General features: G+C 48.1%; 1 protein-coding gene across 1 annotated transcript in view; it reads left to right on the plus strand.

Annotated features, from left to right (window-relative positions):
* Nucleotides 1-7,919: 7,919 nt before the first annotated feature.
* The window catches only part of STYXL2 (serine/threonine/tyrosine interacting like 2), an 85,291-nt gene continuing 65,747 nt past the window's right edge, over nucleotides 7,920-27,463 (plus strand). The window contains exon 1 of the mRNA XM_088444406.1: nucleotides 7,920-8,003. The gene's annotated coding sequence lies outside the window, so the exon portion shown is untranslated. The remainder of the gene's footprint in view (nucleotides 8,004-27,463) is intronic.

The following is a 27,463-nucleotide window of genomic DNA, read 5'->3' on the forward strand; positions in this document are numbered from 1 at the left end:
CCCAGCCCCTGCACCTCACACTACCTACTTCACCCAGCCCCTGCACCTCACACTACCTACTTCACCCAGCCCCTGCACCTCACACTACCTACTTCACCCAGCCCCTGCACCTCACACTACCTACTTCACCCAGCCCCTGCACCTCACACTACCTACTTCACCCAGCCACATCCTGCACCTCACACTGCCTGCTTCCCTCACCCACCCCCTGCACTTCACACTACCAGCCTCCCTCCACCCACCCTCAGCCACTCACACTACCTACCTACCTACTGCTACCACTTTCACCCCTTGTACCTCTCATTCCATGTGCGGAGTTGGTGCTGGCAAAGTCCGGCTTCTCCTCCTCCTGTTCACCGGCTGGGCTGGCACTGAGGCTCCGCGTGCAGCTCATCACCCTCCCTCAAAGCTTTGCACTTGACCCCGGGCGGTCCGGGCTGTGAAGCAATCACAGCATGCACCAGCAGCCAATCAGATGCAGCAATGTGGCTACTTCTGATTGGCTGCCGTTCCGCAAGCCGTGATTGGCTAGCGGCTGGCACCAAATTTAAAGGGCCACCACTGATTTTTTTTTTATTGGCTGCCGGTCCGTGATTTATACACGACCGGCACAAGGTTTGTACTGTGGCTGCATCTGTTCTGGGTTTAGGACCAGTCTCCCAATGCATGGTCAAACCAGTAGTGCTCAGAGATGTGTCCACAGCGGGACACATCTCCAGCAGCTGCTCTTTAGCTCCCAGCGCTGACTGCCAAGCGGGAGTCTGAAGTGGCGGTATGGCATACCGCTGTATACTGTCACACTTCGAGCCCTGAACTGGGGGCACTACAGTGTTTGTTTATTATACATTTCTGGTGCTGGGAGTATTTACACATTGTATGTTTTAAAAAAACATTGCCAGCATATCATATTGACAATTTTGCTGGTAGGGGCTTCCACGAGTTATGCTGGCCATACATGCTACAATTATCGGGACGATCCGCCCGATATCGGCGGATCGCCGCGATAATTGTAGCGTGTGGGGGGGGCGACCGAGGGTTAAATATTGCTCGGTCGGGCATGCAGGATTGTCCAGCATGCCCGTCCGATGCGATATTTCCCGGTAAACTGTCGGCCGCATCGGGCAGTGTATGCCCAGCGCAGCCGACAGACAGACATTTCCTGTGTTCCTTCCTACGGAAGGAACAGGGAAATGTCTCCTCCCCCGGGGGCGGAGCGCAGATGTCGGGCTAATACACTGTGAGAGAAATCTCACAGTGTATGCCGGCGACTTCTGCGGCTGGCAGCCGGCCAGATAAAATGTCTGTCGGTCTGACAGACATTTTATCTGGTAGTGTATGCCCAGCATTAGTTGCACTGGTGCCCCCACATACCTTAATCTGGTCCTGATTGGTCATGGCTTCTTTTGCCCGCTCTGGAGCACATATCCCCCTAAAATGCCCTGCAAAACCAAAGCGTTTTAGGGGGTACTTTACATATATGAATTTAACAAAAATGTGGGTGGTTCTAGATTGTTCTTTATTATTACAAAATGCAGATAATTCATTTCATTATTTGGAGAATTCTGTCATAACCGATTTGCAGTTATTACGCAACTTTCAGAATGTTTACAATGAAAGTTTATGAGATTTGTAGATTTGTACCAAATCTTTTATCAGACAACCGTCCTTGTCTTCCTCAGAGGTTTATCTGTGCAGAAAATGTGAATAAGCTGCTGCTTTGCATAGGAGAAAACACTTAACCTGTTCAACTTATTGTGAAATGCTTCCAAGGCAGAATTAAATAGGCAAATATATGCTTAATATATGCAGAAATATGCATTAGAGGTGTGAAATTATGCAGCTTCAAGTCCCCAACTCTCATCGTCTCGTAGGCAGTAGCACAGACTTTGTGAGGGATATACTGTACCAACCTGAAAGCTAGAAATGGTTTAAAGAAGAACTATAGAATCATTTAGTAATAGAATGGTGCAAACAGAACATATGTGTGGTTACTTACAGCAACCAATTGCATATCAGCTTTCATTAATCTGACCAGGGCAGTTTCTAGGGTCTGAGGCTCCCAGTGCGAGCAGTCAAAATGCGCCCCCCCCCCTTCCCTCAAGAAGCAGTAATATTGTGGGCGTGGCCTAATCATGGGGGGGGTGGTACCACAGTAAGGGAGCGTTGTCTTGAAAGACCACAGAATGTCAGCTGCTGTGACTACTGAGCCCAGGGGTGGCTAACCTGTCAGAGGCAAAGCGCTGAAAAATATATGTAGTTAAAAGAAAGACAGACATCATGCGCGCGCCGAAGGCGCGCGAGCTAAAAAATTGGGGTGTGGCCTAGCTGTCACAAACCCACGCCGCACTTGTGTGTGCATGCCTTTGGTGTGACCCCATTAGTAGTGCCCCCTATAGTCTTGTGCCCCTTGTAGTCATGTCCACATTAGTAATGTCCCCAACAGTGATGTCCCCAGTAGTAGAGCCCAGGTGCCCCCAGTGGTAGTGTTTCCCCCAGCAGAAGTGCCCCCAGAGTAATGTCCCCAGTAGTAGTGCCCAGATGCCCCCAGTGGTAGTGTTTCCCCCAGCAGAAGTGCCCCCAGAGTAATGTCCCCAGTAGTAGTGCCCAGGTGCCCCCAGTGGTAGTGTTTCCCCCAGCAGAAGTGCCCCCAGAGTAATGTCCCCAGTAGTAGTGCCCGGGTGCCCCCAGTAGTAGTGCCTCCCCCAGCAGACATGCCCCCCCCTCCAAGTATTGTCCCTAGTAAAAGCCGCGTGCACACACAAAAAAAAAAAAAACACTAATACTTACCATAAGCCCCGCTCCGGCGTCCGCTCCGCTTGGCTGCTCCTCTGCACTATGGGAAAGACGTCATGAGTCATGACGTCTTTCCCATAGTGCCCACTGGGGGAGCCGGAAGCCGGAGCTTCCGTCTCCGGCTGCTCTGCTCTGCTCTGCCCTGCCCTGCCGGGCGCCCGCTGGTAACTGAATCTCAGCAGGCGCCCGGCAGTTCACAGGCTTTCTACAGCAGGGGTCGGAGGAGGCGCGCCCCGTGCGATTGCACGGGTCGCCCGGCCCTAGAAACGGCCCTGAATCTGACTACACATAGTACTCAATGCTGATATATGATTGGCTGGTAATTACCCGGGCTCAGGCTTGTTGGAGGAGCCCGGCGGGGCCTGGGTCTGACACCGCCCTCCCCCCCCCTCCCTTTTACCTGTCAGCAGCCAAGCACATGCAGCTGTTTGCTGGGCTGCAGTGGGGGACCAGGTAGTAGCAGCAGTCTTCTCTCTCCTGCCTGTGGGGGGAACGATCTCGTTGATTGCTTCCCAGCCCTCGGTTATTGCAGGATACTGAGGTGCTTGCAGAGACCCCCTTTCCAGCGCGCAGCGCCACTTTACAGATCTATAAATAGTATTTATTTATTTTTCGAAGGTGGTTTTGCCACACCTCTCGCATGCCCCCCCTGATAATAATGGAGCCAGTGTGGGCTCTCTACGGCCCTGACTAGCGGTGCGCCCGGATCCTTCTCTGCACTCCGGAGCTCCGCCTCCCAGCTCCCGAACTGTGTGTGAGAAGAGACGTCGTGATCATTGGCGTCCCTCCCCGTGGTGTTACCCGATGCAGGGAGGGACACTGCCGGCGGAAAGGTGGTGTGGCCTAGTAAGCAAAGGGTGTGGCCTCAGGTAGGGGCGTGGCCTCACAGCTTGAACCACTGTGTTCCCGTGTTTCTTATGGGGGGGTGCAGGAGGTGCGGGTGTAATACTACAGTGCAGCACTCGGCTCCTGTCACTGAGGGGGAGTCTGCACCTTGGTGTCACCCGTCGGCGGGTGACACCCTGGTGGAGCCCGCACCCCCATTGTGACGCCACTGGTCGTGATGTCTCTCCTATAGTGCTGAGTGAGGAGCGGCTGCTGAATTATGTGTACCGCGGCTGAGTAAGTCAGTCGGGACTCGGATGCACAGTCCTGACCTGCAGTGGGAGACCTCCCCATATTCCATCACACTGTGCCAACTGCTGTAGGACTAGAAGTCCCAGCATGCCCTGACTGTCCGGAGGGGACGCATGCTTGAGCTTGTCTATTCACCACAAGCTTACTTGCTTGTTGCAAGGTGACATTACCAAAACTCATGTCTGCAGCAGATTTATTTCTTGCTATATTTCAGCATATCCTTTACTTGCATTTTATTTTATTATTTTTTTCTTGTCGGTGGAACATAATCTAGATCTAATAATAAGCCATTGGGGCCTATTCATCATACCTAAAATATCGAGGGAAGTAGTTAGGTTTAGAACTGGCATGGAGTTCTACCTAATTACCAGAGGAATTCATCATTCCTCCTCCCTATATCTATCTATTCCGAAAAGCTGTCATTTTTGCGATGACAGCTTTTTGGGAAATAGATAGTTTTCCCTGCCTGCTCTAACGTACCGCAGCTGGAATCCGTGCTGCGCATGCGCTGTTACAATCGTAAAACCCAGCGCATGCGCAGCACTACTTACAGCTGCGGTAAGTTTGTGTGCGTCCCCCCAAACCCCCCTCCCCCCCACCTCCCCCCATCCTGCACTTACCTGCCCGCTTCAGCGCCTCTGGCTCCGTCCTGCTGGTCTGTCATGTGGTTTCCCAGCAGCCCACAGTGCAGTTTAGAAAAAACAATTTTTTTCTAAACTTTATTGTGTTCTGCTGGTAGAACACAATGTCAGCATAGCAGACGGAGCCAGAGGATGCATCAGAGCACCGGAGGGAGACGCCGGGGGACCTGCACAGCTGGAAGCAGGTAAGTCTGTCCTGCTATTCGCCACCTCACAGTGGCGAATAGTAACTCCATCAAATTCCGAAAATACATAATTTTCGGAATTTGATGAATACCATAATTTCCACATCCCCATACTAATGTACTAATGTACTAATGTCCCCATACTAATGTACTAATGTACTAATGTCCCCATACTAATGTACTAATGTATGGGGAGTGTGGAAATTAACGCAGGGGGACTTAGCAAGGAGATATCAGTGTTATCTCCTGTGCTAAGTGGATTCATGAATACTAAAATAACATTATTTAAGGAAAATGTCCTTAAAATTTTTATTTTAGCGTTGATGAATAGGCCCCATTGTCTCCATGTAGATCATTCCATGTCCTATGCAGAATAATCAGCAGCAAATGGGGGGTGTGCTGCAAGGCCACACCCCTTCCCACAAGACCACACCCCTTTGGTGCGCTTAAAATCCTTATCTAACATATTAGGGGAGGGTGGGCGGCGACAAAGCTCTTTCTTTCACAGGACACCAAAATGTCTGGCTACGGCTCTGCTTTTTATATCTGTCAATGCTCCGTATATATTATCTCTGCCTGACACTATGAGGTCTCCACCTGGTGTGGCAGAGCCTGTAGTATGTGTAGGACAAAGGGCCTATTTATCAATAATCACATATTCAATGCGATCTAAAAGCGATATTAGTGGCCATGATTGTATTGCAGTATGCGATAATAGCACCCGCACATGTTAAATAGCACCTGCAGGAACTGGGGCCCTGATAGTAAGTCTGACAGCATCGGACCCCCCCATAGAAAGCTGTCAGAAATGGATGGATCTGTGAGCCCTCCATAGTATGCGTGTGGGATTATTTAAAATTTGTGGGTATCACCCCAAAACGGGTGTTTTTGGGGAATATGCAACAAATATTTAATGATAAATGGGACCCCACAGCATACTTGACGGCATTCAGCTCCTCCGGGAGGGAGCTGAATGTCAGTTTACAGCGAGGGGCGTGGCTGCACATTAATGCTGTTGTGGAGGCGTGGCCCGGGTAGGCCAGGGGCGTGGCCGCTAGATTGCGTCATCGCGGCCTGCCCCCTCTACACAAAGCTGGAATAAACAGCATTGTAAAGGGAAGGGTGGGGCCACGATGACGTGATTCAGTGCAAATCGCGTCACCGGGCCCCCCGCTGCAGGGGTTTTGATCTTAACTCTGCGGGGGGCAGGGAGGGATGGCGGCAGCCGGGAGGCTTGCCTGCTTTTCCGGGGGCGGCACCCGATATTCGGGAGGCTCCCGGACAAATCGGGAGGGTAGGCACTGCCTCACAGTGTCTGCTGGTGATGAGGGGCTGTGAATACAGTAATGATGATGTTGCATTACAGTATGTAGTAATTATGTCAATATGGTCGAAATATCGGCCATTACAATGCTGAAATCCACAATGTCGACGTGGACATGTCAGTGTTAGGGTTTGGCTGCAGTTAGTATTAGTGGTGAGTGTTAGGGTTAGTTAAGGCTCAAACATTGAAAAAACGCTATATCGACATGTCATACTTCAAGTTCAACATAATGCCCATGTCGACATTTTTGAATGTCAACATGTCATACCACACCCTGTTTTACTGTACAGCTCTACCTAAAGCAAGGGACGGTGTTTAACTGCCAGGAAAGGATTTTAGGCAGCGGAGGCAGCAGTCTGGGGCATCAGGACTTTTGAGGCACAGGGCCAGTGCTGAACTTGTATCTCATTTCTGTCTGCAGCAACACGAATTTAAGCTTAATAACACTCTGAATACAAGGATTATATATATATATATATATATATTATATATATATATATATATACATATATATATATAATCGCCTAACTGCCTCTCTTCCAATCCCTGTCGCATCTCTGGATGGCGATAGTGAGGATAATAAAAAAAAAATAATTTGTCTTTTGCAAGGTTTTTTTTATTTTTTTCTATATTTAATTTTTTTTACATACAGAATCTGCAAACTGGAAGCCTTAAGCTGGCCACACACTAGACCAACTTACATCCAACCAGCCAACTTGTTGATTGGTTGGAATGAAAATCTGGTAATGTATGGGAGTAACTGGTGATCAGCAATTTGCTCCTAAATGCCAGAAAACAGATGAAAATGGTCGTTCAGACAAGTTTTTTAAATGTTTGATCTAAACCATTTGTTCAAACAACAGTTTTTGTCCATTTTTCGGCGTTTGGGAGAAAATTGCTGATTGTCATTTGCTTTCATCCCTTACCAGATTTCCATTCCAACCAGTCAACTAGTTGGCTGGTTGGACAGATAATCTTTAGATGTGTGGCCAGCTTAAGTCTGGACCTCCCAATGCACTGCACATATGATCCGGCAAGGCACGTGAAGTATATACACAGGTACTTAGGTAGATTCACAACAAAGTTTAAAAAAAAAAAGAAGCAATTATTCCACTATTATTTGCTCTTGAGCTATAAAAATAACTAAATCAGAATTAGATTGCAACGGTAATTACAGGTGTAAGATCCACTACCTGGAGTGTTCGGGACTTTTCCACATAAGTGTTTGATTTTATGCTTTGTAGCAGTACTCCTAAAATATATAAATTGTATTAAAATATATAACAGAATTGTCCATTTGTTCCTCCTCCTTTCCTCGTTATGCTGTTTAGCAGTGCTCCTCGCGGTGTAGCTGATGCAGATTCCTCCCTAAATCGCTTGAGGAAAATGCGTTCACTAAGAAGCTGCCATTGCGGGGGTGGCATTTATCGCAAGCTGCGCTCGGGTTTGCACCAGAATTTAGGGGGTCCTCCCCAGCTCCCAAGAGAGTAGACCACTTCCCCAGTGCTGGCGATTTCTGGTTTTCAAGACTTTCTAGATGACAGATTTCCAGATCTACCTGTATTACAGTATAATATCTTTGTACATAGCAGAGAGATCCGAATCTGTAATAAACTACTTTTACAATATTCATTATACAGACAATTAACTTTCGCAGAACATTTTTGTGGCCGCTCTTCTAGCCCTGCGATTTGTACCTGTCACCTATGTGTTTTGGCTGCTGTGTAGGGATTACGAGGGTCCCTGCCCCCTCCTCCAGTGGTCTCACAGGCCCGACATGCCATGTGTGGACACTATCAGCAGCCAATGTAGGGCTGATACTAAATTTAGAAGGCTCATTCTGAGCCTGGCTGGTGTGTCTCCTCTCTCCGTCCTTCCTGTGTGAGACAGCAAATCTCTGAGAGGGCCTTCGCTGAGGAACAGGTAACCGCGCTTGTTGCATGCCCTGTACATGTTACTGAAGACAGGTTTGCTGGCTGCCAGGTCTGAGGTGACAGCAGCAGAGGATACATGTATTTTCTGGGCCGTGCTATGTATATGCATAGTTAGCTGGCGTTGGACATTAGGGACCAGCTGTCTCCTGGTCTCAGTGACTTGTGACAGTCGGCTAATCCTCAGCTAGCTCAGCCCCAGAACCCAGACTAGATTTACTTCTAATCAACTTTATTTCTAGGTTCCCAATATCACAGCTTTATGAGCTGGGCAGGGCGCACTGGTCTTCTCTTTGTAACTGGCCGTAGATTTCTCCAAAGGTTACACTATTTGCTTTTAGCAATGCAAGCTGGATGAAACACTGGCGTGAGCAATCACTAATGTAACACTTTGTATACGCTGTACCGTAATCCAATGAGATTTATGTGTATATATTAGTTATTTACTTAAGGTGCATACACAAACAACGATTTTTTGAACGATTATCGTTAAACTATATCGTTTAACGATAATCGTTTGAAAAAATCGTTCACTTTCTGAGTCAAACGATGAACGATTATCGTTCATGCGCGTTCACGTTTGTAGTTTGTAGTTCAGTCAGACTTGTCAACTCAACGATTTTCATTAAGGGAATATGCAAAAATCGTTTGTAGTTCAAAAAAATCGTTCATTACACTTTAAAAAATCTGACAAATATGGAGCGTACACACGGTCAGATTTGTCAGACTTGTCAGATTTGTCAGATGAACGACTGAACGACTAAACGATTTGAACGATTTGAACGATTTGACCAAAGTTTTGAACGATTTGAACGACTGAACGATTTTTAAATCGTTATCGTCCATATCTGAAGAAAAAATCTGATCGTGTGTATGCACCAATATGGAGCATACAGACGGTCAGATCTGTCAGATGAACGATTTGAACGATTTTACCAAAGATTTGAATGATTGAACGATTTTTGACTGCATTAAAATGAATGGAATCGTCCAAGTCTGACTGCAAGCACATCAGATGTCAGATATCGTTATCTGACCATCAGGATCACGCATCGTTCAAATCGTTCATCTGACAGATCTGACAGATATGTCAGATTTTCCTTCAGATATGAATGATTGAACGAGTTTTTTAAATCATTATCGTTCAGATCTGAAGAAAAATCTGACTGTGTGTATGCACCAATAATCTGACCGATAATCGTTCAGAAAATCGTTGGTAACAAAATGTTGTGTGTGTATGCAGCTTAAGCAATGGATTTTCAAACCCTCGATTTTTGCAGATTTTGCCTGCCATATTTAAAAGGGCAACAATAGCAAATGCAAAACCAGGTTTGTTTTGCATTAAGTATGATTGCCCCTTTAAATCTGGCAGGCAAAAACTGCAAAAATCGAGGGTTTTGAATACCCATTGCTTAATAAAATATATATTACCCTTATTTTCTTTAGCATTTTGTAGTATTGTACACATTTTGTTTCTAAATACGCTTAACTCAATTGTGCTGCGGCGCTTGCTTTCAAATCTATTTGTTCCATTTGTTATGTCACAGACACGTGGCTTATAAGGTGTATATTTACTAAAGCTTCTAAAAAGACAAGTGGTGATGTTGCCCAAAGCAACCAATCAGATTCTAGCCATCATTTCTTCTAGAAAATGATACACAGAATCTGATTGGTTGCTATAGACAACATTACCACTTGTCTGTTTTAGAAGCTTTAGTAAATACAGGTTGAGTCTCCCAATATTCAGAAATACGGAATATTCCGAAATACAGAATGATTTTGGCATGACTGAGAAAATGAAACCTTTTTTTTTTGATGGTTCAATGTACACAAACTTTGTCTAAAGCACAAATTAGTAAAGATATTATATAAAATTACCTTCAGGCTGTACGTATAAGGTGTATATGAATCATAAATGAATTTCATTTCCGTAGACAAACTTTGTTTGAGCCACAAAATTATTTAAAATATTGTATAAAATGACCTGCAGGCTGTGTGTATAAGGTTTATATAACACATAAATGCATTCTGTGTGTATATTGGGGTCCCATTCCTAAGATATTTCATTATGGTATGCAATTATTCCAAAATACGGAATATTCCGTTATCCAAAATACACCTGGTCCCAAGCATTTTGGATATCGGAGACTCAACCTGTATAGTATATACCCCTAAGACTCTGACTGAATAAAGTTGCAAAATGCATCTAAACACATTTCAAATGTACAGTATATAATGGAGCATACTCACGGTCATATTTGTCAGATGCATCAGAGGAACGATTGAACGATCTGAACGATTTGATGAACGATTTGACCAATGATTTGATTCATTTGAACTATGAACGATTTTTGACTGCATTAAAATGAATGGAATCGTCCAAATCTGACTGCAAACACATCAAATGTCAGATATTGTTATCTGACCATCAGGAAAGCGCATCGTTCAGACATGTCAGACATGATAGCAATTCAGATAGAGAGAATTGCATTTTACTACGAAACAGCTTCAGTCAACATAATAATAACGTAATAATACCGCCGCGCTCGGTAGCAAATTGATATGATATGATTGTATGTCCCTATGTCATATATTCTGTGTGCAATTCCCTAAACCTGATATTAGTATGTTTTTATGACATTAAAGTGTTTTATCTCCATTTTCTCCTCGTGCATATGTGGTGCAAACCCCAGGCGCAATTTGTGTTACAACTACAGATGTGCGCTGACTCTGTGTTTTGGTTTTGGATCTGGATTCATCTTTGTGCTTTGGTTTTGGATCTGGGTTTTAAAAAAAAAAACTTGATAAAAAGTTTTTAAAAAACAGCTAAAATCATGTAATTTTTGCAATTAAAATCTGAATTCCGAACCACGGGAAGATCAGAACCGCAACTCTGAGTTCTCCGTATCTCCTCAGGACAGAACTGCGACTCGGATCTGTCCGTATTCACGAAATTCGGTTAGATTCGGATTTCTGGAGAACCGAACCGCACGTCTCTAGTTACAACAGTAACAATATGCGCAGGGTCAGTTTTAGAGAGGAGTGGGCCGGAGTTCGGTTTCTGTGTGCCCCCCCTCATCTCTCGCTGGCACAGTTGCAGAGTACACTATAGCACTATTCCAGGGTGCGCTGTTCATTCGCAGGTCTCCGATAGCATGTTCCTGGTCATTTCTCTACTGCACTTGCGCAAATCTTCAGGAAAATGGCGTCCGCCCATGCCATTTTCCCAGTGATTTCTGCAGCGCCAGACTCCGGAGACATAAGTATAATGTATTGGTGCAGGGTGGGCAGGGGCTGGTGTGCATCACACACTTTGCACCCATTGTAGATAAACTCATTGCTATGGGCCTGGTAATAGCGTGTGTGTGTGGGGTGGGGGGGCACATCCTGATTGGAGGACCATTCCTTTGGGACTGTCCCACTGATATAATTATGGTTTGGATGTCTCTCTTGCGGACATATTTATAACCATTTATTTTGTTTGAACTATGGCCCTGATTCAGAGGCGCTTGCAAAAAGCGAGCGCTTGCTCTGAATCGGGGCGGCCGTTTTTTTTTTTTTTTAAACCAGCCTCCTGGCCGCTCGCTAAGCTGTGGGTGACCACCCACAGCTTTTGCGAGCGGCCAGGTGATGGTTGCGATTATCGCGACCATCAGGCTTGCGACGAGACCCTTGTGGTAGGGTCTCGTCCAGGGGCGGATTGAAAACCAGCCCGGGAGATTTTTGAAAGCAGCCCTGATGGGGGCGGGCTCTATTGAGAGGGCGGGGTCCTACTGAGAGAATGGGATACTCCCTCCGTATAGAGCCTGATTCTAAGTTGTATGCAGTCGCGGCTACTACTAACCCCTGGCAAGGTGCACACCCCTGTGCAGTGCCCCCAGTACCAGTCCTCCCCTGTGCAGTGCCCCCACTAGTAGCCCCCTACCAGTGCCCCCAGTAGTAGCCTCCCCCCCAGCAATTCCCCCCAGTAGTAATAGAGCCCCCAATAATAGCCTCCCCCTAGCAGTGCCCCCAGTAGTAACCTCGCCCCAGCAGTAGTCGTGCCCTCAGTAGTAGCCTCCCCCCAGCAATGTCCCCATAGTATTCGTGCCCCCAGTAGTAGCCTTCCCCCAGCATTGCCCCCAGTAGTGATCTCCCCCCCAGCATTGCCCCCAGTAGTAGCCTCACCCCAGCAGTGCCCCCAGTAGTGATCTCCCCCCCAGCAGTGCCCCCAGTAGTAGCCTGCCCCCAGTAGTGACCTCCCCCCCAGCAGTGCCCCCAGTAGTGACCTCCCCCCCAGCAGTGACCTCCCCCCTCAGCAGTGCAGTGATCTCCCCCCTCAGCAGTGCCCCCAGTAGTGACCTCCCCCCCAGCAGTGCCCCCAGTAGTGATCTCTCCCCCAGCAGTGCCCCCCCAGCAGTGATCTCCCCCCTCAGCAGTGCAGTGATCTCCCCCCTCAGCAGTGCCCCCAGTAGTGATCTCCCCCCCCAGAAGTGCCCCCAGTAGTGATCTCCCCCCTCAGCAGTGCCCCCAGTAGTGATCTCCCCCCACCCCCCAGAAGTGCCCCCAGTAGTGATCTCCCCCCAGCAGTGTCCCCAGAAGTCATCTCCCCCCAACAGTGCCCCCAGTAATGATCCCCCCTCAGCAGTGCCCCCAGTAGTGATCTCCCCCCTCAGCAGTGCCCCCAGTAGTGATCTCCCCCCCAGCAGTGCCCCCAGTAGTGATCTCCCCCCTCAGCAGTGCCCCCAGTAGTGATCTCCACCCTTAGCAGTGCCTCCAGTAGTAGTCGTGCGGTTCCCCCAGTGGTAGCCTCCCCCCAGCAGTGATCTGGGAAGTCCCAGCCAATCATGTAAACAAAAAATTTAAAAATCCACTTACCTTAATCCCCGCTCCGGCGTCCGCTCCTCTGTCCCCCGGGTGGGCGTGCTCTGCATGATGGGAGAGACGTCATGACATCTCTCCCATCACCCGCTGCGGGAGCCGGAAAATGGAGCCCGGCTCTGACAGTGGGCGCAGCAGCCGATGAGAGTCTGTCTGACTCTCATCGGCTGCTAAAACAAACACACAGCTGCCGGCGCCGGCGGCTGTGTGTTTGTTCCTAGTAGGTAGTGCGGACGGCACTTATGTGCCAACCACACTACCGCCCTGCAGTGTCCGTCCCGCCCTCCCCCCGACGGCTGTGGTCCAGGAGGCGCCGAGGCGGGCGGCAGGCAGCCTGTAGGCGGAGCCGTCAGTTATGACTGACAGCTCTGCAATGGCTTAAGGGGGATCTCCCCTGTCGGCCATTATTATTATGGTCAAAACACTGCCCGATCGGAGCTGAGCTCCGATCGCGGCAGAGTGCTGGGTAAGCTGAGGTGTGGTTGCCGGCAATGTCCAGAAGCTGCAGCGCTGCAGCTGGGCCGGCAGTGGGGTCGGTGAGGGAAGGGCGGCCGTCGGCCCCTAAAGGGCATAAAAAGGGGCCGGCCCAGCGGGAACCGGCCCGGCGTCCCCGGCGGCCCAATCCGCCCCTGGTCTCGTCTGCCGCAAGCCCCAGTGAGCTTCCTGCTCAAATAGAGCAGGAAGCTCACTACTGACATCACGAGTGTTGTCAGTAGGACCGCCCACAAACGGCAGGCATTCCTTCAGGAACGCCTCCGTTTGACCAGCCACCCCCCCTCCCAGCCTACAAAACGGGGCGAGCTGTCGGTCAACATCAGCAGTCGCCCCGTTTGTAGCGAGCCCTGGAGCGAGTGAATTTCTCACTCGCTACAGGGCTTGCGCACGCGCGGCACGTGCGCAGTGCCCTACCATCAACCTGCTTGCGAGCGGGTCTGAATGAGGCCCTATATGTATTTGGTTTTAGTCTTCAATAAAACTGCTAAAACTTCTGTGAATACCACAAAAGTGACTCTCTAGTGCACAAAAAGAAAAAGGTTTCCTGAGCGGCAAAGTAATCCTCAGTATGCATCAGCGGTGCTTTTGCAAGCAACCAAGCACAAGCGACGGTCATCTTCACAACCATTCTCAACCACTCTGATCCCCTAATAATAATGGACCTCATTCAGAGCCGGTCGCACAGAGCGGGCGTTCGGTCTGAATGAGGGGAGGACCTCTTGAATTTTCAAGACGTCCTCCTTTGCGGTGGTAAGGCTGTGGGTTAACACCCACAGCCTTACGACCGCCTAAGGTGATGGTCGCGATGGTCAAGACCATCGGGGCTAACGACGAGACCCTAGGGTAGGATCTCCCTTGTCGTAAGCCCCGGAGAGCTTTCGGCACTGTCTGAGCCGGAAGCTCTCCACTGACATCACTAGTGATGTCAGTGGGGCCGCCCCCAAACGGTAGGCGTTCCCATGGGAACGCCCCCGTATGGGCTGCCACCCCCCCCGGCCCGCCTTCCAAACGGGGCGAGCTGTCAATCAACATCGACAGCTCGCCCCCTTTGGATCGAGAACCGCTACGACCGGCGCTGTCGGTCGTAGCAGGTCTCACGCATGCGCACGACGGCGCCGGCGTGCGCATGCTCTGTGGGGGGCCATCGACCCAGTCCGAGCGCATCGGCGCTAACAACCGGGTCTGAATGACCCCCCATGTCTCTGGCTGCATGTGTTCGCAACCGCCCGTACTGTGCTCACCTTATGTAAGACCGCCCATCTCCCCTCTCCAGGCACAGACAGGTAGATGTAACTGGGAGAACCATGCATGGTGCATCCGCTTTCTGGGCATAAAAGGGAAAACACGCCATGCTCGCTTCTGTCTCATATTGTTTCCCACGGAATTCCATATTAAATCTTTTATACCAGAATATGGTGTAAAAATGTACAGTCTAATCTTTCTATCTAACACATTTTTAATAACATTCTAAGACAGGATACAAACTAGAACGGTATCTTCATGATTTGTCATATTGGAACAACAAATCGTGAAGATCGTTTAGTGTATAACCACAATCGTTTAGTGTATAACCACAATTGTTTAGTGTATAACCACAATTGCGCGCTCCCACAGGTTGCATATGAAATCTTCTGGTTGGCCATGCTACGCGGCCAATCAGCAGTTATCGTATGTGGGGCTGTGCAGTTTAATAAAGGATGGAACGAGGTATCGATCCGTCGTTCATTAAATCTCATAGTGTATAGGGCAATCTTGGATGGTCCGGGGCAAAGGGAGTTCATCCCAACCATCAGCAAGATTGCCCGTCGGTTAGATGTGTACCAGGCCTTAGATTCCTGCACTTCCATTACAATACTCACCTACGGAGGTGATTCAGAGGCGCAGGGGCGTCGAGAGGGGAGGAGTACTAATTACCGAGGCCTGGGCTTGCTAGAGGAGCCCGGGTCTGGACCTGCCTCTCCCTCCCTCTTACCTCACAGCAGCCCAGCACACGTCGCTGTGCGCTGGGCTGCAGTGGGAGACACTTGCGCCAAATGGCTTACTTGCGTCCACCGAGTCTGTATATATTTTTAAGTGATGAATACAGTCAACAAGTTATTTTTCCCAATTCCGCAATATGTTTATAGCGTGATCGGAGCTTGGGGCTTCTGTTGGGCCTGACAGAGAAGTCGCAGCTGTAGGCAGAAGCTACATAAGTACCGTTAGTCGTTTTTCTTTTCCTGAATAAATATGGTTTTATAAAAGCACAGTGGTGAATCCGCTTCTGAAAGGCATCAGATGAAGCCGAGATAGCTGCCTGGTAACCTGGGAGCCCTTAGCAACGTGCACTTAGTCAGTGTGTTTGATATGGAATGATGAGAGGGAAAATAAGCTATTTCACATAAGGGAACGGCCGTTTCCCAGACTGTTCCTGAAATACTCGCTGAAATGATGTTTCCACAGAACATTTTTAAAGCCAATATTTTATGATTTGATCCACTAGTTATCGGCATTAAACGTGTCCTATTCTTATTTATTGGTGGTGTCATATCGCTGCTGAAAAAGCTAGAGAAGCGTATCGTTCATAAGTACTCGGCCGCGCCTGTGGTTGCAGAGCGAAGCGACAGAAGGACGATCCTCCGCTGTAACACTTGATGTTGCTGAGTGCAGCGTTGTCGCATCTGCGTGACTCCATCATTACAAGTTGCCGCATTTATGAATGCTAGGCTTAAGACACTTTTAATAGTCAATAATAAGCTTTAATAGAGCAAAATGGTAACACTAATAACATCATTATTAGTTAATTATTATCATATCTGTTATCGCTATTGTTGCTATTTGCAGCAATAACTGACTAATTTACTATAATAGTTATCGCATCCCAAATCTATTTACAAACTATAAATTGAGTGGAATTTACAAATACAATGTGCAATAGCCCAAACTTCGCAACTGTATGGAACACCTTGCTCCACCGCAACATAGATTTGCTGGTGGCCAGTCATCACCATAGATGCTTGGCTAACTATTAGGCCTATCTTGGTGTAGTTTCCTTTAGAAGGGAACCATGTCCCCATGCTGATCAGTGATCCTGCTCCACCAGTTAACTGACTGTTACTTTATTATACAATCTATAATTTGAGGTCTAGAACCTGACACCTAGAGGAGATGGGTGGGCCCACCGGGGGTTTTCCCCTGTGGGCCAGTCCAACCCTGTAGAGCAGGGGTCTTCAACCTTTTACACAGGGTGGGCTACATAAAAAAATTCAATGAAGCCCGAGGGTCACTAAGCTATACGCTACACACAGGGCCGATTCTAGACATTGTGGAGCTCAGGGTGAAAGTTCACAGTTGCGCCCCCCCCCCCAAAAAAATAAAAAAACAACTTTTTGTAGATGATGTTCCTCTGCACACGCTGAAAGCACACGCGCTTCCGGAAAGGGGGCGTGTCCTTGCGGAACACCCCCAATTCATCACACTGTGGGGTGTGCCCAGCACTTATGAAGGTGCTGGGCTTCCCCCAAGCTCTCCCCTCATGGCGAATAATTGCCATGTGCAGTAATGCGCCTTACACAGTAATGCCCTTTATAAACACATTACGCCACATGCAGTAATGCCCTGTATAACACATTATGCCACACGCAGTAATGCCCTGTATAACACATTATGCCACACGCAGTAATGGCCTTTATAACACATTATGCCACATGCAGTAATGCCCTGTATAACACATTATGCCACACGCAGTAACAGCCTTTATAACACATTATGCCACACTCAGTAATGCCCTGTATAACACATTATGCCACATGCAGTAATGCCCTGTATAACACATTATGCCACATGCAGTAATGCCCTGTATAACACATTATGCCACACGCAGTAATGCCCTGTATAACACATTATGCCACACGCAGTAATGGCCTTTATAACACATTATGCCACATGCAGTAATGCCCTGTATAACACATTACGCCACATGCAGTAATGCCCTGTATAACACATTATGCCACATGCAGTAATGCCCTGTATAACACATTACGCCACATGCAGTAATGCCCTGTATAACACATTATGCCACACGCAGTAATGCCCTGTATAACACATTATGCCACACGCAGTAATGCCCTGTATAACACATTATGCCACATGCAGTAATGGCCTTTATAACACATTATGCCACATGCAGTAATGCCCTTTATAACACATTATGCCACACACAGTAACAGCCTTTATAACACATTATGCCACACTCAGTAATGCCCTGTATAACACATTATGCCACACGCAGTAATGGCCTTTATAACACATTATGCCACATGCAGTAATGCCCTGTATAACACATTATGCCACACGCAGTAACAGCCTTTATAACACATTATGCCACACTCAGTAATGCCCTGTATAACACATTATGCCACATGCAGTAATGCCCTGTATAACACATTATGCCACATGCAGTAATGGCTTTTATAACACATTATGCCACATGCAGTAATGGCTTTTATAACACATTATGCCACATGCAGTAATGCCCTGTATAACACATTATGCAACATGCAGTAATGCCCTGTATAACACATTATGCCACATGCAGTAATTCCCTTTACAATACAGTATCCCCAATTCAAATTATGCCACACATTAGTCCCTTATTCATGTTATGACACACAGTGGTGCCCCTTTTACACAATGCCCAAATTAGTGCCCCTTATACACAAGGCCCACAGTACTTAGTAGTGCCCCCTTATAGACATGTCCCCAGTAGTAATGCCCCCTTATAGACATGCCCCCAGTAGTAATGTCCCCTTATAGATATGCCCCCAGTAGTAATGCCCCCTTATAGACATGCCCCCAGTAGAAATGCCCCCTTATGGACATGCTCCCAGTAGTAATGCCCCCTTATATACATGCCCCCAGTAGTAATGCCCCTTTATAGACATGCTCCCAGTAGTAATGCCCCCCTATAGACATGCCCCCTTATAGACATGCCCCCAGTAGAAATGCCCCCTTATAGACATGCTCCCAGTAGTAATGCCCACCTATAGACATGCCCCTTATAGACATTCCCCCCGTAGTAATGCCCCTTTATAGACATGCTCTCAGTAGTAATGTCTCCAGTAGTAATGCCCCTTTATAGACATGCTCCCAGTAGTAATGCCCCCCTATAGACATGCCCCCAGTAGTAATGCCCCTTATATACATGCCCCCCAGTAGTAATGCCCCCTGTAGTAATGCCCCTTATAGACATGCCCCCAGTAGTAATGCCCCTTATAGACATGCTCCCAGTAGTAATGCCCCCTTATAGACATGCCCCCAGTAGTAATGCCCCTTATAGACATGCCCCCAGTAGTAATGCCCCCTTATAGACATGCCCCCAGTAGTAATGCCCCATTATAGACATGCCCCCAGTAGTAATGCCCCCATGCCTCTCTTCTGAAAAATAAAAAATACAAACACAATACTTACCTTAGGCCCCGCTCCTGCATCCACAGCCGTCTGGTCCGACCACGGCTCCACCATGGATCAATGGGAGAGACGTCATGACGTCCCTCCCATAGTGCTCTATGCGGGAGCCGGAGCTCTGGAGTGAGCTTCAGCTGCCTTTGCAGGGAGGGAGCCGGGTGCCCGCTGATAACAAATATCAGCGGGCGCCCGGAAACGCGGGGGAGACCGGCGCTGTTTTTTTTTTTATTATGGGAATTATTTTTTTTTACCTTCTGGGGACTCAGTGGCGCCCTCTAGGGGTCGGCGCCCCGGGCAACAGCCCTGTTGGCCCACCCATAGAGCCGCCACTGGCCACACATTAGCACAATCTTGATTCACCCAATTCACATTACACCACATAGTCATGTCACATAGCAGTGCCCCTTTTACACAATGCCCACATTTGTGCCCCTTACACACAATGCCCACAGAGGTGCCCCTTACACATAATGCCCACAGCAGTAGTGCCCCTAAAGCAATGCCCACTGTAATGGTGCCCCTTATGCAGTGCCCCCAGTAGTGGTAGTGCCCCATGTGCAGTGCCCCCAAGTAGTGGTAGTGGCTGATATGCCATGCCCCCAGTAGTGGTAGTGCAGTGCCACTTATGCAGTGCCCACATTGAACCCAGTAATGGTGCCCCTTATGTAGAGCACACAGTGGTAATGCCTCTTATTTAGTGCCACCAGTAGTGGTAGTACCCCTTATTCAGTGACCCCAGTAGTGCTGCCCCTTATGTAGAGCCCACAGTGGTAATGCCCCTTATCCAGTAGTGGTAGTGCCTCTTTTGTAGTTCCCCCAGGAGTGGTGCCCCTTATGCAGTGCCCCTATGCAATGCCCCAATTAGTGGTGCTCCAGTATTAGTGCCACCAGTAGAAATGTCCCCAGTACTAGTGCCCCTAATAGAAATGCCCCCTAGTAGTAGTGCCCCTAATAATAATGCCCCCTAGTATTAGTGTCCCTAATAGTAATGCCCCCTAGAAGTAGTGCCCCAATAGTCATACCCCTAGTAATAGTGCCCCTAATAGTAATGCCCCCTAGTAGTAGTTCCCCTAAAAGAAATGCCCCCTAATAGTAGTGCACCTAATAGTAGTGCCCTGTAGTAGTAATGCCCCCAGTAGTGAAGCCGCTTACAAAAAAAAAATACTACTACTTACCTTAAACCTCGCTCCCACGTCTGCTGCCTCCGGTCCGCCCGGCTGCACTTCTGTGAACTATGGGAGAGACGTCATGACTTCTATCCCATAGTGCACTGCACACACTGCGGGAGCCGGAAGCCAGAGCTCAGGAGTGAGCTCCAGCCTCTGGCAGGCGATGCAGGTAGGGAGCAGGCGCCCGGCAAATGGAGGCTGTTGGCTGGCCGTGGGGAACAGCTCCCCCCAGACGGCGGGCTATCTGACAGAGCTCCGCAGGCCACGGGTTGAAGACCCCTGCTGTAGAAGATTGTGATGATTGGTCCAAGGAAACATCCATCTGTTAACATTGAGTCAAAACAAAGGGGTATATTTACTAGCCAGCGTGTTTTCTAAGCCGCCGATCATTGACCAGGGGCCCATTTATCAACAAGTTTTATAATACGCAACAAGTTTTAAAACTCGTTGCGTATGATAACAGCTCTCCAGTCAATCAGCTCTCAGCTGTCATCTCTTTGAAAAATGACAGTTGGGAGCTGATTGGCTGGAGCACCATTTATCATACGCAACAAGTTTTAAAACTTGTTGAGTATGATAAAACTCATTGATAAATGGGCCCCTAATATAGCAATAAAATGAATTGCTAAATAAGCCTGAGGTTTGAGATGGAATTCGCAATGTCTCTGCGATCGCAAAGTCCTGAGTAGACCTCTGCGATACATGGGCGTTCCTGGGTGGAGTCAGGGAGGTGGCCAAAAGTGTTTGCAAAAAGAGGTTGCCCTGTGGAAGTTTTATGGGTGGGGGGGGTTCCAAGGGTGTCTCTGCGCTCATGGCTGTGCTCCCAAGTGCAGAACTACAGTCTCAGAGGCCATTTTTTTAGTGAGACAGTTGATCTGGAAATTGGGCAGCCCAGGATTTACCCGAGGAGTCAATGGGCGCCCCCGATGTTGCACCACCATGTTGGTGGTGTGTTCTCAATCCCTGGTGGATCTGCACACAACGCAGATAAGGAAAATGGCTGTAGCACCATTTGCACAGTCCGTTGCGCACTATTTCAGCCTGCTGGCAGGCACAACTCTAAATGAGGCCCTTTGACTACAAACGAACGCAAAATTAAATCAGGCAGAATTTTTTTTTTTTAATGTATGTTATATTCACAGCGGAGAAACACAAGTTCCATCACATTGTGAAATGCTTTACGTTTAGGTATGTCAGTGACTGATTAGTGTATTTTCGGTGATGCGTGCGAGGTTTCCATTTCCATCAGCCCTCACGGTAGCACAGGTTCTTGTACCACCCTCAGGTTTGGGGAACAGGGGGACAGAGGAGAGACACAAGCACTTTACTGGCAGTTGTAGAAAATGTATTTTTGTTCAGCAGATCTTTCTTTATAGCCGTTACCAGGGGCCGCATAACATTGCCGTCCACATTGTGTTTGCTGTGCTCTGCAAGGTAAGGTTGCCTCTGGGGATGATTCAGCCTGCCGTTCAGTCATCCTGCTCTCTCTGTGCCACCACTGACAAGTGTTTATGAATGCTGATGCCCTCTCCTCCGGTTCCCTGACATTCCCTCTACGGTCGTTTGCCAAACACAGCGAGCGGCCCTCGGTGTGAAAGAACAGCTTGACTTTATGTCCCATGGCTAGTAATAAGATGCGCCAGAGAGGCCAGACGCGCACGTCTTTGAAGACTGTCCTTTCTGTCTTCTCAGTGGCTCTTCAGATGTCTTGTCGGAGTGCGGCCTTCGGCAGACGTACAGGAGATGGCTGTTGAAAAGTAAAAAGCCCTACGGCAGCAGAGGCCCCAGCCAATATGTTGTGTCATTGCTGCGCATTTTCTGACAGGGATAAGGGCGAAGTGAAGACAAACTTTAAAGAGGAAATGAGAAAGCCCTACTTAGCCTCAGCAGAGGAGCGCCTGCGATGTGCGCGTCCAAGTTGTCAGTGGAATAAACAGCAGCACGCGGGATGCTAAGTTCGAAAAAACTTGTCAGAGCGGCGTAGTACTGAGCCATAAGTATTCATACCGCGCAAAATATCCAAGCGGTGCCACGTACCGCAGGGGTGGGTGGGGGAAGGGGGGCTGTACACCCCCCAAAATAAATAAAATACTTCTTTTAGATATTAAAATAGTTTTGTTGTGATTTTGTTCCTGTTTTTTACGTACGCCTTTACATTAATAAGGACATAGGGGGAGATGTATCAAGCTTTGGAGAGTGATAAAGTGGAGAAGTTGCCCAAAGAAACCAATCAGCTTCTTACTGTCATTTTTCTAACACAGTCTGTGAAATGTCAGAAGCTGATTGGTTCCTATGGACAACTCCCTCCACCTTTATCTCTCTCCTATGGGGTAAATTTAGGTGAGAGTTTTTAGAAGTGCAGATGTTGCCCATAGCAACCAATCAGATTCTACTTATCATTTAACGGGCACCTTCTAGAAGATAATAGCTAAAATCTGATTGGTTGCTATGGGCAACATCTCCACTTCTAAAAACCCGCACTTGTTTACCTCCTAGGCCTGTTACATCCCCCTTGTAAAGAGTCTTCTAAGGGGCATATTCAAATGGGCGTGAGGTTTAGCGAGGTAAAAAATCCTCGCGCCCAATTTTGGAATACCGCGGGTGTGCGCGCTCCCGATACCCACTGTATCCAATTCTAAAAACGTGGCCGTGGGGTTTTCAACTCAGAAAACCCAGCGTCGCATAAAAAAAAAAAGAATTCGGCACTTACCTGCCCGGGTGTCTCCGGTGGTCTCCGCGGCTCCCGGTGGCCTTCCCTCTGTCTTCTCACTGGAGAGGGGGCTGCTGGGAGGCTCCAGGGGCTGGTGGGAGAGGCAATGGCTGCTAGGAGATGTAGTTTTCCCAGCGCCATTCCGGGGGGGCAACACAGACACTGGGGGGCTACACAAACCGGGGGTCACACATACACACTCATACACACTTACAAACAGTAATAAACACTCACACACTGAGATACTCACCCTGCTGCAGAAGACTCGGCTTCCGATGCTGGATGAAGAAGACAGCGCTTCAGAAGGTAAGTAATTAAGGACTAATTAAGCTAATTGGTAACTTCCAATTGCTTAATTAGTCCTCAGGGGGGGTACCGCCGGGGTACCAGAGCAAGTCCCGGGGATTTTTCCTAAAATTACCAATTTTAGGAAAAATCACACTTGCTCTGTAGGTGCATGAAAAACTCCCGACGCGTAAAAACAGAAAAAATCTGCAGCTATTTGTATAGCGAAAAAACCGTAACCCGCACCTGCTGGAAAAACCTCGCAAGTGCCGTTTTTTTGCTATTCTCGCACCCAATTGAATCTGCCCCTAAAAGCAGGTCAGCGATATTGAAACTTCAGTAGTAGTTTGTCTGTTTGGCTTCGTGTTAAAATGGAAAGTCAATCCTGTCCCCAAAGGGTCTATTCATCATATCCATTCATTTCTACATAAGTAACTGGAAATTGACATCTATTATACAGGTAATAGCTGTCCCTATACACTAGTATGGGGACCTAAATTCATCAAGTTCCTAAAATACAACATCTTTGGAGCTTGACTTCATCACAATGATCTCTCTCTCTCTTATCTGTTTGCTGGAAATTACAAAAAAAACCACCATCATGTTCCTGGACAAATATCATTTTGTAATTATTGTATTTGAAGTTGAACATCATTTAATAAAAGTGGACTACTAACAACTTGTGTTAAAATAAATTGAACTGAATCTTGTATTCTGTACCTGCTAATCAGGACAGGATTTACATTGCTGGAAACTGTAGATGCACAACCTTTGGCTCATATTTCTCCCTTTATCTGACTAGCCAGGGGCCTGGAATGCCGAGCGCTTCGGACAGCACCGTTGTTTCAGTCGCTTTTGGCCTTGCCCCCCCCCCCCCCCGTGGCATGACATAGGGGTCTAGTTACTAAGCAGTGTTAGGAGACAGAGTGAAAAGTGATAAGGTGCCAGCCAATCAGCTCCTAACTGCCATCTCACAGGCTGTGTTTGAAAAATGATAGGAGTTGATTGGCTGGCACCTTATCACTTTTCACTCTGTTTCCTAACACTGCTTAGTAAATAGACCCCATAATGCACAGAGTGGGGCGTGGCCAGCAACGGGCACTGTAATTCGAAGTTACGGTACTTCGAATTACTGCGCCCTCAGAATAATGGGGACTGTGGTCTGGCCAATTTAACAAGCTCAAAAAAGCTTAGTCCAGATATCTGATGCTGGTATGGGGGAGAGCTTCGCCGCAAGAGATCCTGCAGCCTCCACGCTCCTACCCTCCATTGTATATAGCAGTTTTATTCTGCGCAATCACTTTACTGCTCGCCTCTTCGCCAGGACAGGCTCTTATAGGAACGGCTGTCCCGGTAATAGTTCTTTTGTTAAATCTCGCTGCGATACGTGGCTATAAAACAAAAATACTTTTCTGGCACCGCTGTCATCCATGGTATACAGAACGCATAGTGCCACTACCCTACACAATCCAATCCCTTTATCCATTCTTCTCGGTCGATGAAAATAAATTGTGAAATGCCATCTCTCAGTTGCTGTCGCCCTTAGGCTCTTGCCTACTGTGGCTACGGCTAAATCTGCCCACGGTGCTATATGAAAGATTGTCAGCAAGGGCCAGAAAATCTTATTTTACAGCAGCCTGGAACCGAACAACAGATAACTACGACAGCCTCACACAGCTGCATTTGAGATTAACTTGGATAAAGGGGGAAGGGATCATCTCCGAGTAATATTTAGCACGAAGCCCGCTGTTCTGTGCGTTGCGTAGAACTGCGTCTGTGCTGTCATTATTAAATGTAAATGACTTTAATAAGGGAACAGCCTGAACTAGGAAACCCAGTGTGAGGCGAGACATTGACTTGTGTAAGAGATTTATGAATAAGAGAAGTGTCTGGATACTGCAGTACTGTGGGGGTCTGTGTACACATAAGAGATTTCTCCCGTGTAAACAGGTGAATATGTATCAGTGTCTGCGGAGTAGGAAGCTATCAGTAACCTGGGAGAAAATTACAGCTTAATACAAATATAAGTGTTGTACGCATCTTACCCAAAGAGAAATCTGAGCAGAAAGATTTCAGGTATAAGAGAGTGCGGCTGCCGGGGCTATTAATCGGCCAGTGGGCAATAATGTGAGGCATTGTTAGAGAACAAAAAGATAAAACACAGGGCCTGATTCAGACCCATTCGCTAGGATGCTTACGCTCGCTCCCAGCGTATGCAAATTCTGCTAAGTGACGGCATGGCAGGCGATCGCACGGCAAGGCATAAGCATGCCCACTATGTCTTGGCGTGCGATCGCTTAGTGTATGTAAACGCCCACCAGCCTGTCTTAAGACGCACACTAGCGAACATCGGGCCTGATTCAGACCCACTCGCGCGCGGCTGTCCGCTCGCAAGTGGGTCGATGTTATGGACTGAGCATGCGCACGACGGAGGAAGCTCCGTCGTGCGCATGCGCCAGACGCGACGAGCGAAGGAAAGTCCTTCGCTCGTTGTGTCTGATCAAAGGGGGCGTGCTGTCGATGTTGATTGACAGCACACCCCCTTTGGTAGGCGTGCCGGGGGCGTGCCTCCCTGACGGGGGCGTTCCCACGGGAACGCCCCTTGTCAGAAGCCGGCCCACTGACATCACTAGTGATGTCAGTGGGAGTGATTTTGGCTCTGATAGAGCCAAAATCACTCCGGAGCTAGCGGTTGAAAACCTCAACCGCAGGCTCCGGCTCGCAATTTCGATGGTCGCGATGGTCACGACCATCGCGGCCATCAAAATGCACGCTCGTATAGCCTGTGGGTGGTGACCCACAGCTATACGAGCGTCCAGGAGGACGCTCCATTTTCATGGAGGCCGGCCCTCATTCAGAGCGTGCGCTCTGCTCAGAGCGTACGGCTCTGAATGAGGGCCATCATCTCCAGGAAGTGTATGCAAGCATCGGTTACCATCGGAAGCGAACACAGCGCTTGAGGTTGACTATACCCTACCGCAAGCACTGCGATCACTTCAGTGTGAAAGACAACCAGATGACGTGTACTATGACGCATCTTTGCTAATTATGCACACCCATAAAACTCCGTTTTGACGCCCTGACACGCCTGCGTTCGCAGCCCCACTCCCCCGTTCACAAGCACCTTCCACTGTTACCACCCACAAACGGCGCTATGTGTCACTCAAAGTAGCATCCAGTCTGTGTACTACGAGCACGCAATTTCCGACCGCAGTGACTGGTTTGCGCATGCGGATTTTGCCTCATACGCATGAGCAGATGGGCGACTATCACCCATAGCGTGCGTCCATGGCTTAGCGATCGGGACTGAATTGGGCCCACAGATCAAAGAATCTAAACAGACGCATTCAGAAAAAAATAAAGAGCTCGCACAGGGTTGTACAGATGCGGTAGGCGGGGAAAACAATATAATTAGATGTCTTCTGCCCAATCATTATTATTACCACATAAAATACACGGTGTAATAAAAATGTTTGCGCTGCACAATAATCACAGGTGACAAATGTCACTAACTGTAGCTTTAAAGCAATATCGGAATCTGCTTCATTTTACCTCCAGTCTTCATATGAACTGCGCACTTTACTTTTCACGTAACCCGCGTTCAGCACAAGCCAGGCTAGTGACACACGAGCAGATGTCCAACTTGCCGTTTATTTAGCCAAGAGTTGGAAAAGCGGCACAAAAGTCATTTGCAAAGTTATTGGACTAGTTTGGAAATTTTCCACAGTTTAGATCGCGGCATGTGGCCCTGATTCACTACCGATCGCAACTGCGAATGCAATAACGATTATACACGCAATTCAACTGCGATAGTATGCTAATCCATTGCGATCGCTATGCCGCCGCGGCACAACATAAGGACGCCCACTTTACCTTACACACATCTGTAATGCTTAGCAAGACTGCAAAACCATCGGTACAATCGAGTACCATCGCAGCCTCACGCACGCTTGCACCTTACTCAGAAATTGCTAACTTCCTCGCACGCTATGAGACGGCATCGCAGTGGCTAATTTATACACGCCCCTGTAACGGCTAGTAGAAATTAAGTGATAATGAATAGACCCCTATATCCTTTACATGCAACAGAGGCAGACATTTTATAGGCACGTGGTGGTACAAAATGTCCCAGTGATATCATTGGTTCCTAGGAAAGGGATTGTTCCTCTCATTGGTCCTGATTCAGTGGTGCACTCGGTTCCTGCGCGGCTGCGATTTCTCTCGGATTCGCAAGTGCAAAAATATGCAAATGTCAGCTTTAGCATTCCTCGTGTATTTCTTTCCATGCGACGGGCTTAGCAAACCCTGCGGCGCCCACATTACATATCGGAACAATGCTCAACTGTGTTGGTGGTTTTTCTGATCGACTCGGTGCTCAGCCTCTGCCTGGTGCACAGCCTCCCTTGTAGCTTTCTCAAAGTATGGGCACTGTGGCTGCTGCACTGGAAAACAGACTGAAGCGGAATGCCGAAACACACCCATGCCACT

This window comes from Taudactylus pleione, unplaced genomic scaffold, assembly GCF_031769625.1.
Source record: "Taudactylus pleione unplaced genomic scaffold, aTauple2 ptg000361l, whole genome shotgun sequence".
NCBI lineage: Eukaryota > Metazoa > Chordata > Amphibia > Anura > Myobatrachidae > Taudactylus > Taudactylus pleione.